We start from the raw sequence: 14,172 nt of genomic DNA, 5'->3' as shown, positions 1-14,172 counted from the left end.
GCCGCCGGCCCGCCAGACCCCGCCCGCCGGACCCCGCCCCCCGTCTGCGCCCCCCCCCCCGTCCCCCGCCCGCGGCCCCCTCGCCCCCCGCCCGCGGCCCCCACGTCCGCCGCCCGCCAGCCCCCAGCCGGCCGGCTCTAGCCCAACCCGCTCAGCGCGACGTCTCCCGCCCGCGGGAAACGAAGCCGCGCGGGGTGTATGTTGGGGGGAGGGGTGGGGAAGGGTGCGTCTCTCCCAGCTAGAAGGCGGAATTCTTGGGCCCAAGACGTGGTGTGCTGGGTGAAATTTATGTTTAAAAAAATAAATAAAATTGCTAAATTAAAAAAAAAAAAAAAAAGAGCAGAAAACAAACATCTACCAGGAGTGGGGTTCGAACCCACGCGGACATTGTCCATTGGATCTTAAGTCCAACGCCTTAACCACTCGGCCATCCTGGTACAGGCGAACGGTCTGCTTTTCACTCTTCCTACAAGCTGTATTCCATCGTCCTCGCACCCTCCCTCAAGAATTTCTGAGGATCCTTCGCTGCCGCTTTCCCGGTTTTCCCGTCCCGAGCTGGAGCGGCCTCCCCGCGGGAGCCTCCGTTTCCCGCCGCCGCCGCCGCAGCTCACTGTTGCCCCCGGCCCGCCGCGGCAGCGAGGGCAACTGCAGCCGAGTTCGGCGCGCTGGTGGCGGCGGTGCTCGGCGGCTCGCTCCGGGCGGGACTCCGGCGCCGCCCGTGGTGCTTTCGGTTTCGAGGTGCGCGGGCGCGGGAAACAAACAGACTCGTAAACTTCGGGATTCCTGGGAGCACGTTTGGGAGGCGCGCGGAAATGCGGGTGCAGGGACCGAGCCCAGAGGGTGGAGTTTCGTTGGTTTTATGCTAAATAGAATAAACTTCAAGGAATGAGTTGCATGGGCAGCAGAACCGCTTTTCTTCTTCACAGCTCACACAGGAAGGAAGTTTGTAAAATTCGTGTCTGTACTGCGCCCCGCCACACGCAGGGAGTGTGGCACCAGCGGCCCTCCCTGCCGGCTGCGGGTACCACACCCGCGGCACGGCCTCAGGGTCAGGGAGGGCATTCCTTGTTCCCACGACCCACCTGTGCACTTGGAAGTTTAGGTTCTCTTCGGTGCCCGGCCATGCTCTCCCTCCATTCTGTGCCCAGGAGACTCCGTTTGTCCTGTCACCTCCTTTCCCGGGACTGCCATTGCATTCCCCACCACCGGGGACCTCGAATCTACCCCAGAGCCACCGCCTCGGTGTTCCGCAGCGTCGGGGAGCCGGGGGCCTGAGCGCGATCTGGCAGCCAGGCCCTTGTTGCTACAGTGCAGGCGGCTGCCTTTAACCAAGAACTTCTACGGTGCTGGAGACTGCACAGATTCATCTTACTCGGTGGGACCCCGCCCACTGGCTCTTCCGGCTCTGGGTCACGCTGTAAGAGACCCTGCCCTGCTACCTTCCCGAACTCCTGTGACCCTCGAGCATATTGCCCTGACCTGGGAGGCTGTCACTAAGCTCTGAGTTCTGGTTAAGAACACCCGTGGGCCGTGGCAGCTCTTCTGGGCAACAGCCGGTGGAATTGCCCCCCCTCACTAGGCCACATAACACCGGGAGGGACCAGTGGCCTGTACCTTTGTCCCAGCCTCAACCGTGTGCCACCTACTGAGCTCGAGGCCTCGCCCACCCGAGCACCAGCACGCCGACCAAAACTAAGGGCAGGTTCCTTAGACCTGGCCCGCTCTGCCGAGAAAAGAAGGCGAACTTAGATTGTGCCGGGGTCTAGAAACATCCATGGGGTGATGACACCAGATCACTTCCTCCTTCTGCCATCTCCATCTTAAGGCACCAAATCATCAAGAAGCTTCAGATTTCATAAAATTGGGCTTTCAGAATATGAAAGATGGTAATAATAAAAGAACCTACTAAGTACTCACTATGTGGCAGTCATTGCTCTAAGCTCTCTACATACTCTATCTAATTTGATTTTTTAAAAACAGCCCTGTATAACAAGTGTTTACTGAGCTATTGGAGAAGAGAAAATTTCGGTCTGCTGTTTGGCAGGTTGTATTTTTCCAAGGAGGACTACAACAATGTCTCCCACCCCACATGTGACTTCATCTTCATCTTCCTCCACTGTGATTTTGACACCCGTACCCTTCTCCCTCACTGAATCTGGGAAGCCTGTGTCTGTGGCGGAGTAGCACTCTGTGACCTCTGAGCTCATTCACCTTGCTCTCTTGGGATTCTTGCACTGGGAACCCAGCCGCCATACCGTGACAGAGCTGAAGTAACCACATGTACTCTTTCTGGTCAACAGCCCCAATCAACAGTCAGTATTAATTCCTGCAAATATAAATGAGTGAAGCTTCAGTTGATTTCAGCATGTCACTATGAAGCGACCCAGCCATTGACTCTTTCCAGTTAAGTCCCCAGATAATGGAGCAGGGACAAGGTAGTGTATCCTTTTCCAATTTCTAACTCACAGACTCTCTGGACAGAATAAAAATGTTAGGATTTTGTGTGTGTGTGTGTGTGTGTGTGTGTCACTAAGGTGTTTGGTTGTTTGTTTGTTTGTTTTTAAATGAAACAATAGTTAATGAAAAAACTGGGATAGTGTAGTAGAGCACTAGGAGCATTACACAGAAACAGGCTATCTGAGAATAAAGCCAATGTGGGAAAGCAGCACCCCTAGATGAAGAGTCCCTATGTGAGTCCATCATTGGAGTTCTTTCCCTCCTCCTTACTGGAAGCCAGATTTTGGGCCATGCTGCCCTTTTCCAAACTGACTTCCCTCCTGGGACTCTCAGTGTCAAGGAACACAAGTTCCATCCCGAGGTCCTAGCCACAGGGAGGTTAGGAAACAAAGTTCTGGCTTCTACCTTAGGAAGCAGGCCTTAAAATGGAGGACATCCCCCAAACATCAGAAGGGTATACAAAAGATCTGGCAACTGCAAGGCATGACAAATATCCACTTGAGTGTTGGAGCAAAATGTGAAAAGCACTATGCAGTGACATTTGTTATAACTGACAATATTAGGAAGCAAGTGACAATATTAAGACAAATTTTGCAACACTGAAATGAATTCATATTCAGGAAATTGCATTTGACATACTTCTTATGGGCAAATGTTTTACTCTGTTTAAAGTATTTTTCACTGTGCACGTGTGTTTATTTAAGTCATGATATTCTTTATGCATTTTTTTGGTGATTTAAAAATGTGTTCACAAATGCTTTGATACTCCTTCCTTTAAGAGATGGAGCTTCCCTTGCAATGTGGGCTGAATCCAATGACCCATTCCTAATGAATAGAATAAAACAGAAGAGGTGATACGCAACCTTAGAGACTAGGTCATCACTGCTGCTAATGTCTCGATATCTCTCCCTTGGATCATTCCCTCTGGCAGAAACCAACGGTCATTTAATGAGCGGTCATTTAATGAGCGGTCTTTTGAGAGACACATGTGGTGCAGAGCAGCCAGCAAGGAACTGAGGTCCCGTATGATCAAGTTTGGTAATGGATCCTCCTGCCCAGTCAAACCTTCTCGTAACTGTAGCCCTGGCCAATATCTTGACTTCAACCTTATAAGAGACCCAGAACCGGAACCACCAGCCAAGCTCTGATTTTCCGACCTTCAGCAACTATGCAAGATAATATTTATTGTTTTAAGCTGATAAATTTTATGTTATTTCTATGTAGCTATAGATGACTAATACATACCAGCTAGTTTTTCTAGCTTGGATGATATATTTATGAGCATATATTTTGTTTTCATATATATATATATATATATATATATATATATTTTTTTTTTTTTTTTAGAGATTTTTATTTATTTATTTGACAGATCACAAGTAGAGAGGCAGGCAGAGAGAGAGAGAGAGGAGGAGGACCCTGGGATCATGACCTGAGCCAAAGGCAGAGGCTTTAACCCACTGAGCCACCCAGGTGCCCCCAAATGTATGCTTTAGACGATCTCTAAGGCAGAAGGAAGGACCCAGTGAACAGGGACAAGTACATGGTTCAGGTAAAAGATCATGGGGGCTAAGCTGACGGGTGGTGGTCACAGGGGAGAAGAGGGTATGGATTTGTAAGGAGGAGGAAGAACTGATAACTGGGGGGGGTGGGGTATTTGCTAGTGGACAACTGGCAAAGAGTTAAAGAACGACAGTGTTAGCACATTTTAGGATTTGCAGACTCCTGGTCCATAGAAGGTGATAAGACCATTACTGCATTGCAACATAAGAAGACCTTATTTGAAATATATTACAGTGAAGGTCCCTGAAACAGAATAGGAGAGTTCAGAATAGGGAGAGAGTTCAGAATAGGGAGAGAACAGAACAGCAGGGATGTGGGTCAGGTGTCAGGCAGAAGATGTGCATGAGAAAACAGAATTGGGAGCCATCCAGAGAGAAGGGATGACTGATGAATGGTCATGATTTTAGGGTCCTGGGATCGAGCCCTGCATCGGGCTCCTTGCTCAGCAGAGATCCTGCTTCTCTCTCACCCCCTGCCTGCCACTCTGCCTACTTATGCTCTCTCTCTCTCCACTCTGTCAAATAAATAAATAAAATCTTTAAAAAAATTAAGCTATGTCATATCATTAGGAATATATTATCCTTGGTGACAGGATTTTCTCTCTCTCTGCCTGCCTCTCTGCCTACTTGTGCTCTCTGTCAAATAAATAAATAAAATCTTAAAAAAAAAGATTCTGAAAAGTAAATTATTAATTAATTAAGTACTCATAGGTTAAAATTTTTGTATCAAATCTTGTGAAATATAGTGCACATACATCCTATATAGTAAACAGAATACAGATCAGCCTTTTTTAATCCATAATCAAGGGCTCTCATTATGATAGCAAAGATTTCTCTGAGCTATCTCTGAAACAAGAGACATCAGGAAATTGTAATGTAAGGATATTATTTAGACTGTGAAATCAATAGACCTAGTTCAAATTCTAAAGTTTTCCTAGCTGTGTGAGCAAAATACTTAACCTTCTCAAGTCTCAGTTTCCTCACCTGCAAAATGAGAATAATAATGTTTACTTCAGAGAAATGTGAGAATTCAGTGAATTAATGTATGCAAAATATCTAGCTGGCTGGTTAGCTAGAGGTAAGCTCCAGTTGGGGTGATAGTCAATATATTTTTTTAAGATTTTATTTATTTATCTAATTACTTCAGAAAAAGAGAAGTGGGGGATGGGCAGAAGAAGGAGAGAGAATCTCAAGCAGACTCCCTGCTGAACTTGGAGACTGAGGCTGGTGATACCACGACCCTGAGGTCATGACCTGAGCAGAAATCAAGAATCTGACATTCAACCGAATGAGTCACCCAGGTGCCTGGATACTTGTTACTTTTTGAACGGCCATTCGCGTTTTGATTTCAGGCAAGATAGATGCTCCTCCTATCCCAAGGGACGAATTATTATTGGTCTAAGGCAGTGATTATCATGTCACCCATTATCCAGTAATGAGTTTGGGGCAGGGATAAGGGGTTAGTGGGTAAGTGATCCAGTTCTGGCCAATGAGAGATAAGGAAAGTTGGTTGAGGGTTCTGAAAAAGATGTTCTTTCTGGATAAAAAAAAAAAAAAAAAAAAAGCCTGGGGAAGTGAAAGCTTATGCTCTTCCTTCCCCTTTTCTCCTTGCCCTTACTGAGATGGTGTGAAGGTGAAATTATTGGAGTTGTGTTAGCCATCTTGTGTCCATGAGGGGACAAACCTAGGGAAAGTCAGTGAATGCCCAAAGATGTCAGAAGGGTAAATTAGAAAGAGATCTTGCCCTTACGACCTTAGTGAGCCACAGCCAACCAGAAACCACACACCTCCAATCTGCTTCTTATGCAAGAAAATGAACATGTAGGGGCGCCTGGGTGGCTCAGTGGTTTAAGCCTCTGCTTTCGGCTCAGGTCATGATCTCAGGGTCCTGGGCTCGAGCGCTGCATCAGGCTCTCTGCTCGGCAGGGAGCCTGCTTCCCTTCCTCTCTCTCTCTGCCTGCTTGTGATCTCTGTCTGTCAAGTAAATAAATAAAATCTTAAAAAAAGAAAAAGAAAATGAACATGTCTTTAAATATAAGCCAGTGGCTCTCAGAGTGTCGAGAACACCTGGGAACTTGTTGGAAATGCCAGTTCTCAAGCCCTACCCCAACTCCTTGAATGCACACTTGAGTTGGGTGATCTGAGACAGACTCGGTTTTAGTCTCAGTTATCCCAGTAAGGTTTCTGCCAAAGCATTCCTGAGCCAGTGCATTCCAGAGGGCTCCTACAGTATGTGTGGAAAGCGTGAAAGGCTCTACAGTGTTCCTGAGAAGTCGCTTTCTCAATTCCCCAGCTTTGGCCTGATTTCTTATCGTTTACCTCTTTCTCTTAGGTAAGGCTATCTCCTGAGGGTATACTTGTTGTCTTCTTGAATTGAAATAGGTATATAAATTATTGTCTGGACCCAGAAACTGCCTCCTCCTAAGGTGTGTCTTGTCCTGAAGAGAATCTTTACTTTCACTTTACCAGAAATCTTTCACTTCCCAGCATCATTCTAACACCCTTTTATTTCAGCATCAGTTGAATGCTTCAATGTCCAGGTTACTTTAAAACCCATTCTTTATCTCAGATATATTATGAAGAAATACAGCATAGATTTTCATTATTTATTTATTTATTTATTTTTCAGAATATTTCTTTTTAAAGATTTTATTTATTTATTTGACAGAGATCACAAGTAGGCAGAGAGGCTGGCAGAGAGAGAGGGGGAAGCAGGCTCCCCGCTGAGCAGAGAGCCTGATGCAGGGCTCGATCCTAGGACCCTGGGATCATGACCTGAGCCGAAGGCAGAGGCTTTAACCAACTGAGCCACCCAGGTGCCTCAGATTTTCATTATTTAAATTAGTGATCATATTATCATTGAACACCATCAACCCTAGGATGTATTTTCTCATCTGAAGGTGAGAATGGAAAGCCATCTGTTGGCTTACATTGGGGATTCCCAAATACTTGCCAGATGCTTTTAGATACCTGAGCATGATATTCTTCTGGATTTCAGAGAACAGACCTGTTCCCTGAGCATGTGTGCCGATAATGGAGACTCTCTCCCAAAATTGTTTGTGATGAGGCTCTCTCAGATAGCTTTGGGTCATAGATACCATAAAGCCATGCAAGGGAACAGGGGACCAGGGCAAAGAGTAGGGCCTTGTATTACCTCTGCCTCTTATCTCCCAGCTATCTGGAAGTCAACTACTGAGAAGTCTCAGTAGACATTTTGCCAGGGACTCTCGGCTTGTTTTCAGTGGGGCTCTTTACTCCCTCCTCCCCTCTTTCCCAACTTGTCTTTTGTTTTCCAACTTTATTAGAGACAAATTTTGTTTTATGGAGTACTGTGTCAACATCACTTCACTGCGAGAAGCATTTCACATGTGTTATCTCATTTTATTCATTTTATCTAACATCCCCCATTCCTATTTTAGTTCTTCGTTCTTCAAGTGTTCAGCCTCTATCTGGTTTTCCTTACAGTGCCTTTATATTTCCCTTAAAAACATTCTGGCTTTTTCATCCTTTTGAATTTTTGCTTATTTCCAGTTTAGTTGAAAATTTTAAAATCTCTGTTTGTGTTTTTATTTTTACATGTGGTAAAAAAGCTCAACTTTTGCTAATGAAGTTTATTTTGTAATTAAATGTGACCACTGGTTCTTGTGACAGCTTGTTTTCACTACATTTATAGATTAACCCTTATATTTTAATTTCTACATTTTAGTTTTTCTGAATTTTCTCCCTTCCTTGTGATGTTTTACTTTAAATTTTTCATTTGTTCTTAGGGATATTTATTTTACTTTGTCTTTTTGGCCAGTAAGAAATATGGCTTCAGGAAGAGGCAGTGAGAAAGGAAAGGCCACATCCTCAGTCTCCATGGGCTTTACACCAAGGAGAGGAATGATCTAACAAAAGGCAGGGTCTTTCTGCAGCCACTCAGGACGGGGGCTCAGACTAAACTGGTTAGATTTTATTTTAATTTTTTTAAGGTTTTATTTATTTATTTGAGAGAGAGAGAGAGACCATGCATGAGTGCCCACCAGGCAGGCATACAAGCAGGGGTAGGGGAAGGAGACAGGAGAAAGAGAAGGAAGGGGAGAGGACAGAAACAGGCAGATGCCCCACTGAGTGGGGAGCAGGACAGCAGGCTCCATCCCAGGATCCTGAGATCATGACCTGAGCCAAAGTCAGATGCTTAATTGACTGAGCCACCCAGGTGTCCCTAAACTGGTTAGATATTAAGGGCAGGGTCAGTTTAAAAAATGTCAAACAGAGGGACACCCAGATTATATATCAGACATATGCTGGGTGACCATATAATTTATCATCCAAACAAGACACTTGTGAAAATGAGAAAAGGAGCCATTAAACATGGCGCAGGGATACAAGGCCTGCACAAGCTGTCCCTGGGTAGCTTATGTATGTAAAAGAAATGTGTGAAAGTTCAAACTCAGATTAATTAGTATCAGATCTGCACCTCGTGGGCATTCTTTTTTTTTATTTTTTAAAGATTTATTTATTTATTTGAGAGAAAGAAAGCATGCGAGTTGAGTGGGGGGAGGGACAGAGGGTGAGAATCTCAAGCAGACTCCCCACTGAGCACAGAGTCTGGCTGAGGCTTGATCCTTGGACCCATGAGGTCACAACCTGAGCCCAAACCAAGAACGGGATGCTTAAATGATGAGCCACCCAGGTGCCCCTAGACATTTATTAAATGATCAATTACATTAACATGAAGGATTATATCAATTTAGATGTAGTGTCAAAATACAGTTCCTGATACGTGAAACACTTCCATGCTGGGTCAATTGAGAAAGTCCAGACAGGAAATTGTAGCAACTCAAGCACCTGGTGCGCATTTCAGATTATGCTAACCACAAAATAGTTCACAAATATTAATCTCTTACATGCTCTCTAATATCAGCAACAATTTAAATTTCATTTCATTTGCTTGTGGACAGTGAAGGTGATTCTGATCTTTTGCCTCTAAATCTAGGAAGATAATGATCCCATTAAGTGAAGAAGGTCCATAGCGGAAAGACAGAGTGTTGAGTCTCAGGAACCTGTGGGACATTCGAGAAGGAAGGGCAAGCAGACAGTAAGATACTAAAGTCTGGAGCTCAGGTGACAGAGCCAGGCTAACGATAAAGATTATTGAGTGAATGGCTTAGGCAAATGCCACAGCGTCCCCTGGTGAATTGCAGGCAGAGGGGTGGCCCCACCATGATGCCCATGTCCTCTTACATCATCCTATGGTGTACTTTGCAGGCCCCAGCTGGGTGGATACATTATGAGCTGAGCCTTACTGCTCAAAAACAATGCTTTTCAAAGATGAGAATAAGAGCAGTCTTGCAAGCAGACGAGTCTAGGTTGGCTGCCAGCGGCTCAGGGAGGTTGCCTACTCACGCTGACAGCGCTGGGCGCCTTGGGTGAAGCTGAGACTGTGCGTTTGCTCCTCATCAGGCAAAGGGAGCTGCTGGAGCCATCGGTGGTCAGTCTCTCTCCACAAAGGTTTGGAAATTACCACCATGAGAGAGCAAAGCCTTAGGATGGATGAGGTTGCCTACAAAGAATGTACAGAGAGGAGAGAGTCAAGGGCAGAAGTCAGGACCATTTCCCATGTCAGTGAGTGGGCTAACTCATTTGACCCAATATCCTGAAACAGATATGAGGCAACTGTGTTTTTGTGCTACCAACCACTGGGGAGCAACAAATTGCCCTCCTGCTTTTTCTCAGTGGCCTTAACCACATGTGATGATTTAGTAAGGCTGTGTGGTATGCACGTGCAGGAAAATCTATTTTTTATATATTCAGCTTTCCCTTTCTAATTTTTGGTCCACTTTTGACACACATCCCCAGTTTCACTCTGCACTTCTGGATGCCTGGGGTTCTCTTACTTTCTGATCCACCTTCTATCCTGGGAAGAGGTCATCCTTCCTCCCTTTCTTTTTATTTTAAATTTAAAATCCATTCACGCTACTAGAGTATTCCTTCCAAAAACATTTCCTATAATACTCTTGATTCGTATGGAGAAGGACTGGGCTACTCTTCGCCCCATTCTCACCCTACAGTGTGCTCTTCTGCGGGTCCATTTTCCATGTCGCTCTGAGACTCTTTGCAGCTTGAAGAGCTCAACTTTTGCTAATGAAGATTTTCGGACATGGGAACTCGTTGCCGAGTTACGTCAAATATTGATAATGGCCAATGCAGAGTGCCAGACACAAGAGGCCCCCCTAGGGATGAGTTCCAACATTACAGGAACAGGCCCTTTCTTTCCTTTTCCAGACAGTTTCACTTTCTCCTGGGGAAGTGCGTGTTTTAACATCTTGCCACTGAGTCACATTTCTTGTTTGGCAGGTTCCTTCCATGAACTGGATTACAACATAGGAATGAAGATTCTGAAGAGAAATCGTGTTACCTCATCTCTGCCCTTTTAAGGGTGCATTAAACTGGGGTAAACCACAGGGCAGGGCCAAAGAATGAACTAGTTAAACATTCCTAGCTGCAAGAGAAATTCCTGTCTGTGTCACACGAAGGCTAAATCATTTCTTTTCATCTAGGAGTGACGTTCCTTGTATATCCTCTTCCCCCTGGAGAGGCTCTTCATGATTTGATCCCAAGCTGTGTTTTGAAAAAGCTGTAGCACCAGCTGCTGTCAGCCGGAAGGCACCTCGGGCACCCCACGCAACAGTGAATCTGCCCTGCCTGTGCAGGGGGAGGGTTGGCGGGGCAGGGCTGCGGCTTTGCAACCCAGCTGAGCTTGCAGATAAAATAAAGGGCGGTTTAGGGTCACAGCAGTCTCTCCTTGGTCTTTGACTCCTGCAGGAAAAGGAGGGGACTTGCCATTATTTCCCTCAGAGCACACGTGCAGTTGAACATTTTTGTACTGAATAAGCATTATATAGCTCTCTAAGGAGTCTGTATGTATAGGTCTCCTAAAATACCTAGGAGAATGGGCTGAGGTCTGACAGGGCATCCTCATCTATGCAGAGACGTCAATGATGAAGGACAGTTCGAGACTGACGTCCAAAGCCATCACCCTGAAACAGCCTTTTCTACCGAGGAGCCAAGAACAGGGGATTTTGCCCAAATTACCCTCCCAGACGCCACAGTACAGAGGAGTGTGAACAGGGGAAACTCAAGCCAGTACATCGTGACCCCAGATTTACAAAATAATCTTTATCTTCTACGGCTGAAAGAATAAAAAGAAAATAATTATTTCCAGATTAGAACATAGTTTTACAAGTTTCCTTGCATCCAATCCGAGTCTGTACCTTTAATAACTCTTTATCTGGAAACTTCCCTCTGGACCATGGTTTGCCCCTGGTTCTGCGGGCTTCCCTAGTGAGTCAGACCTTCATTCTCTCTCTGCATAGCCCTTTCAAATTGACCATCCTCTTGGATGAGTTGTTTCCCCTCAAGCAGTTTGTTTTCCAATCCTACCTTCCCTTCCGCAGCTCACCAAGCCCTACCCTATTCTCAGGATGCTGCCCTCCTCCCCCATGGGCCCAGCACCCCGCATAGACTTTCCACTGAGCACGAAGATGAGATATTGGGCTTTATGCTATAAAATAAACACATTTTTTACTTAAAAATTTAAAAAAAGATTCATTTATCTATTTTAGAGATAGATAATGTGCAAGTGAGAGCAGGGGAAGGGGTAGAAGGAGAGGGAGAGAGAAAATCCTTGGGCCAGCTCCCCACTGAGTGCAGAACCCGACTCAGGGCTCACCCCAGGACCCTGAAATCATGACTTGAGCCAAAACCAAGAGTCCTCTGCTTGACTGACTGATCCACTCAGGTGCCCCAACACATTTTTTAAAGATTTTTATTTATTTATTTGACAGAGAGATCACAAGTAGGTAGAGAGACAGGCAGAGAGAGAAGGTAAGCAGGCTCCCTGTCGAGCAGAGAGCCCGATGTAGGACTTGATCCCAGGACTCTGGGATCATGACCTGAGTCAAAGGCAGAGGCTCAACCCACTGAGCCACCCAGGCACCCCTCCAACACATTTTTAAAAGATGTACACAAAGTCATTCATAACAGAAAGCAAATTCTGAATATTTCTATTCTGCATTCTGCCCATGAACATTGAGTACTATGAAACCAACAAAACACGAAGATTAAAAAACAAATAAGATGATACTGTCTGCCCTTAAAAATCAAAAAGCAGTCCAGCAGAGGAAGCCCAGGTTGCTTGGTGAAGAGAAGGGCAGCGCTGGCCAGAAGAACACACCTCACTCACTGGCCAGCAGGCCTGAGGGATGGGCACTGAAATCCATCCATTTCCACCGAGCCCCTCTCCACCCTCCATGACTGAGCGCTGCAGGGACACTATGGTAGCTGTGATTTATCTCTTGGTGTCTCTGTAATGCATTTCTGTGAATTAAAGTTTTGTGTGTTGGATTCCCTCTTAGAGTCGACTTCTCAGAGCCCCCGGACTAATATTTCATATTATTATATATTATATGTATATAATATAATGTAATTTTCATGCTGTTATTTGTATCTGCTAGAGACTATTGTGGGATACCTGGATACAGAGGGCAGCTATGCCTAAAGAGTTGCGTCTAAGACCTTGCAAATGTAGAGATACAGACCAGGAAAGATGGAGGAGGTTCAAGAGTGGCTTAAAGATGCTCATAATTAAAATGGGGCATAAAATACTTCCAAAATAAATATCAGGAATTAGAGGGGCACCTGGGTAGCTCAGTCGGTTAAGTGTCTGACTCTTGATCTTGGCTCAAGTCTTGATCTTGTGGTCATGAGTTCGAGCCTTGCATCCACACCCAGCATGGAGCCTACTTAAAAAAAAAAAAAAAATTATACAATGATAGTGTTGGGGAGTTGTTTCTCACTCCTCAATTTTTAGGATATCACTGGTTTAAGAGCATCCTATATATTCTCAACCAGATCATCAGGTGAGAAAGCCTTCTTTCTTACCAATATATACATAATTTTTACAGTAGAAGTTTCCAGTGTATAAGGCTATCTCATCCTTCCTTTATAACACATGCTGGTAGTAAAGATGCCCAATATTCATATGATGGTGAGGTTGCATTCTAGATCCTCTTCAAATTCCTTTTCTAATAGCCGCGTTTTATTAGTTGCAAGAATTCTCAATTCTTGCTATCAAAAGCAAGTCAACTGTTACTTTAACAGCAACTGTATGTTTCAAACTATCATCCTGATTACAAATGAGTGAATTCATGCTGCATTAGAGATACTGTTTATATTTCAAAGAGAGAAGTGGAAATGTCTGATGGTGGAAATAGAATGGTGGGATTGATATTAAAATCCAAGAGGACAATTACCCTATTTTATTATTTTTAAGCTGTACACAATCTTCCGCTGGTTCCTGTCAAGACAGGAATCTTACATTGTAGAGCCTGAAACGTATGTGCATATGACATTCAACTATAAAGCATTGAGGCTGTTTTTAAATAAATATGAAGCACAAGAAGAACACTGTTTTCTTTCAAAGTCATTATCTTGAAAGGCCATAAACTTACTCCTGTGATGTCACAGTTCAAACTCTTTTGAATTATTGATCGGCTTTTAAAAAATTCAAACTCACATTATCCTGGGTACTGATGCATCATAGGTGAGCATCTCTCTTAGTTCTGATCTTTCTGGAGTTGTCACTGCCTATAATTTGTGGCGGTGACTGTAAGGTTTGGCATTTGGCAAGTTAGAAGGAGTCACTGCTTATGTGAAAATAGCTTTAGAAATAGATTTCCACCTTCTGCCCCCTAAGGATCTATTGTTCTTTGTGATTGGTTCCTTCATTTCGTACATTAAATGATATTAGTGTATGAAATGAGTGGCTTTGTTACAAAGTTTTCTTCTTGCCCTAAGTCAACTTTCAGAGTTTGCCAAGAGGGCATTGTGGGATTGGGTAAAGCCAACCTCTGCAGCACCTCTTGGGGGCACTGGAGTACCCTTTCCTGAGGAAAACACCAGCATTTCACACACTGGAATGGCACTCAGAGCCAGGAAGGGCTTGGGGGAAACAAGGCAGGATGTGGGAAAAGCCAGCTGTTCCCTTTAGTCTGTTGTGACCTGGCCTCTACAACGGAACACTTTCTGATTCACAGCTTGGGAAGATCAGGAGAACAACCTCGCCAAATTGACAGAACAGCTGCTTCCTGCTTAACTGTTAATTTTAAGC

General features: G+C 44.8%; 1 non-coding gene across 1 annotated transcript; it reads right to left on the bottom strand.

Moving 5' to 3' along the window:
* Window positions 1–355: 355 nt before the first annotated feature.
* TRNAL-UAA lies at window positions 356–437 on the bottom strand. Its single transcript has one exon. It is a non-coding gene; the product is annotated as a tRNA-Leu (tRNA).
* Window positions 438–14,172: the final 13,735 nt, after the last annotated feature.

Source organism: Lontra canadensis, unplaced genomic scaffold, assembly GCF_010015895.1.
Source record: "Lontra canadensis isolate GAN:19392208 unplaced genomic scaffold, GSC_riverotter_1.0 scaffold47, whole genome shotgun sequence".
NCBI lineage: Eukaryota > Metazoa > Chordata > Mammalia > Carnivora > Mustelidae > Lontra > Lontra canadensis.
This window is presented reverse-complemented; position numbering and strand designations above follow the sequence as displayed.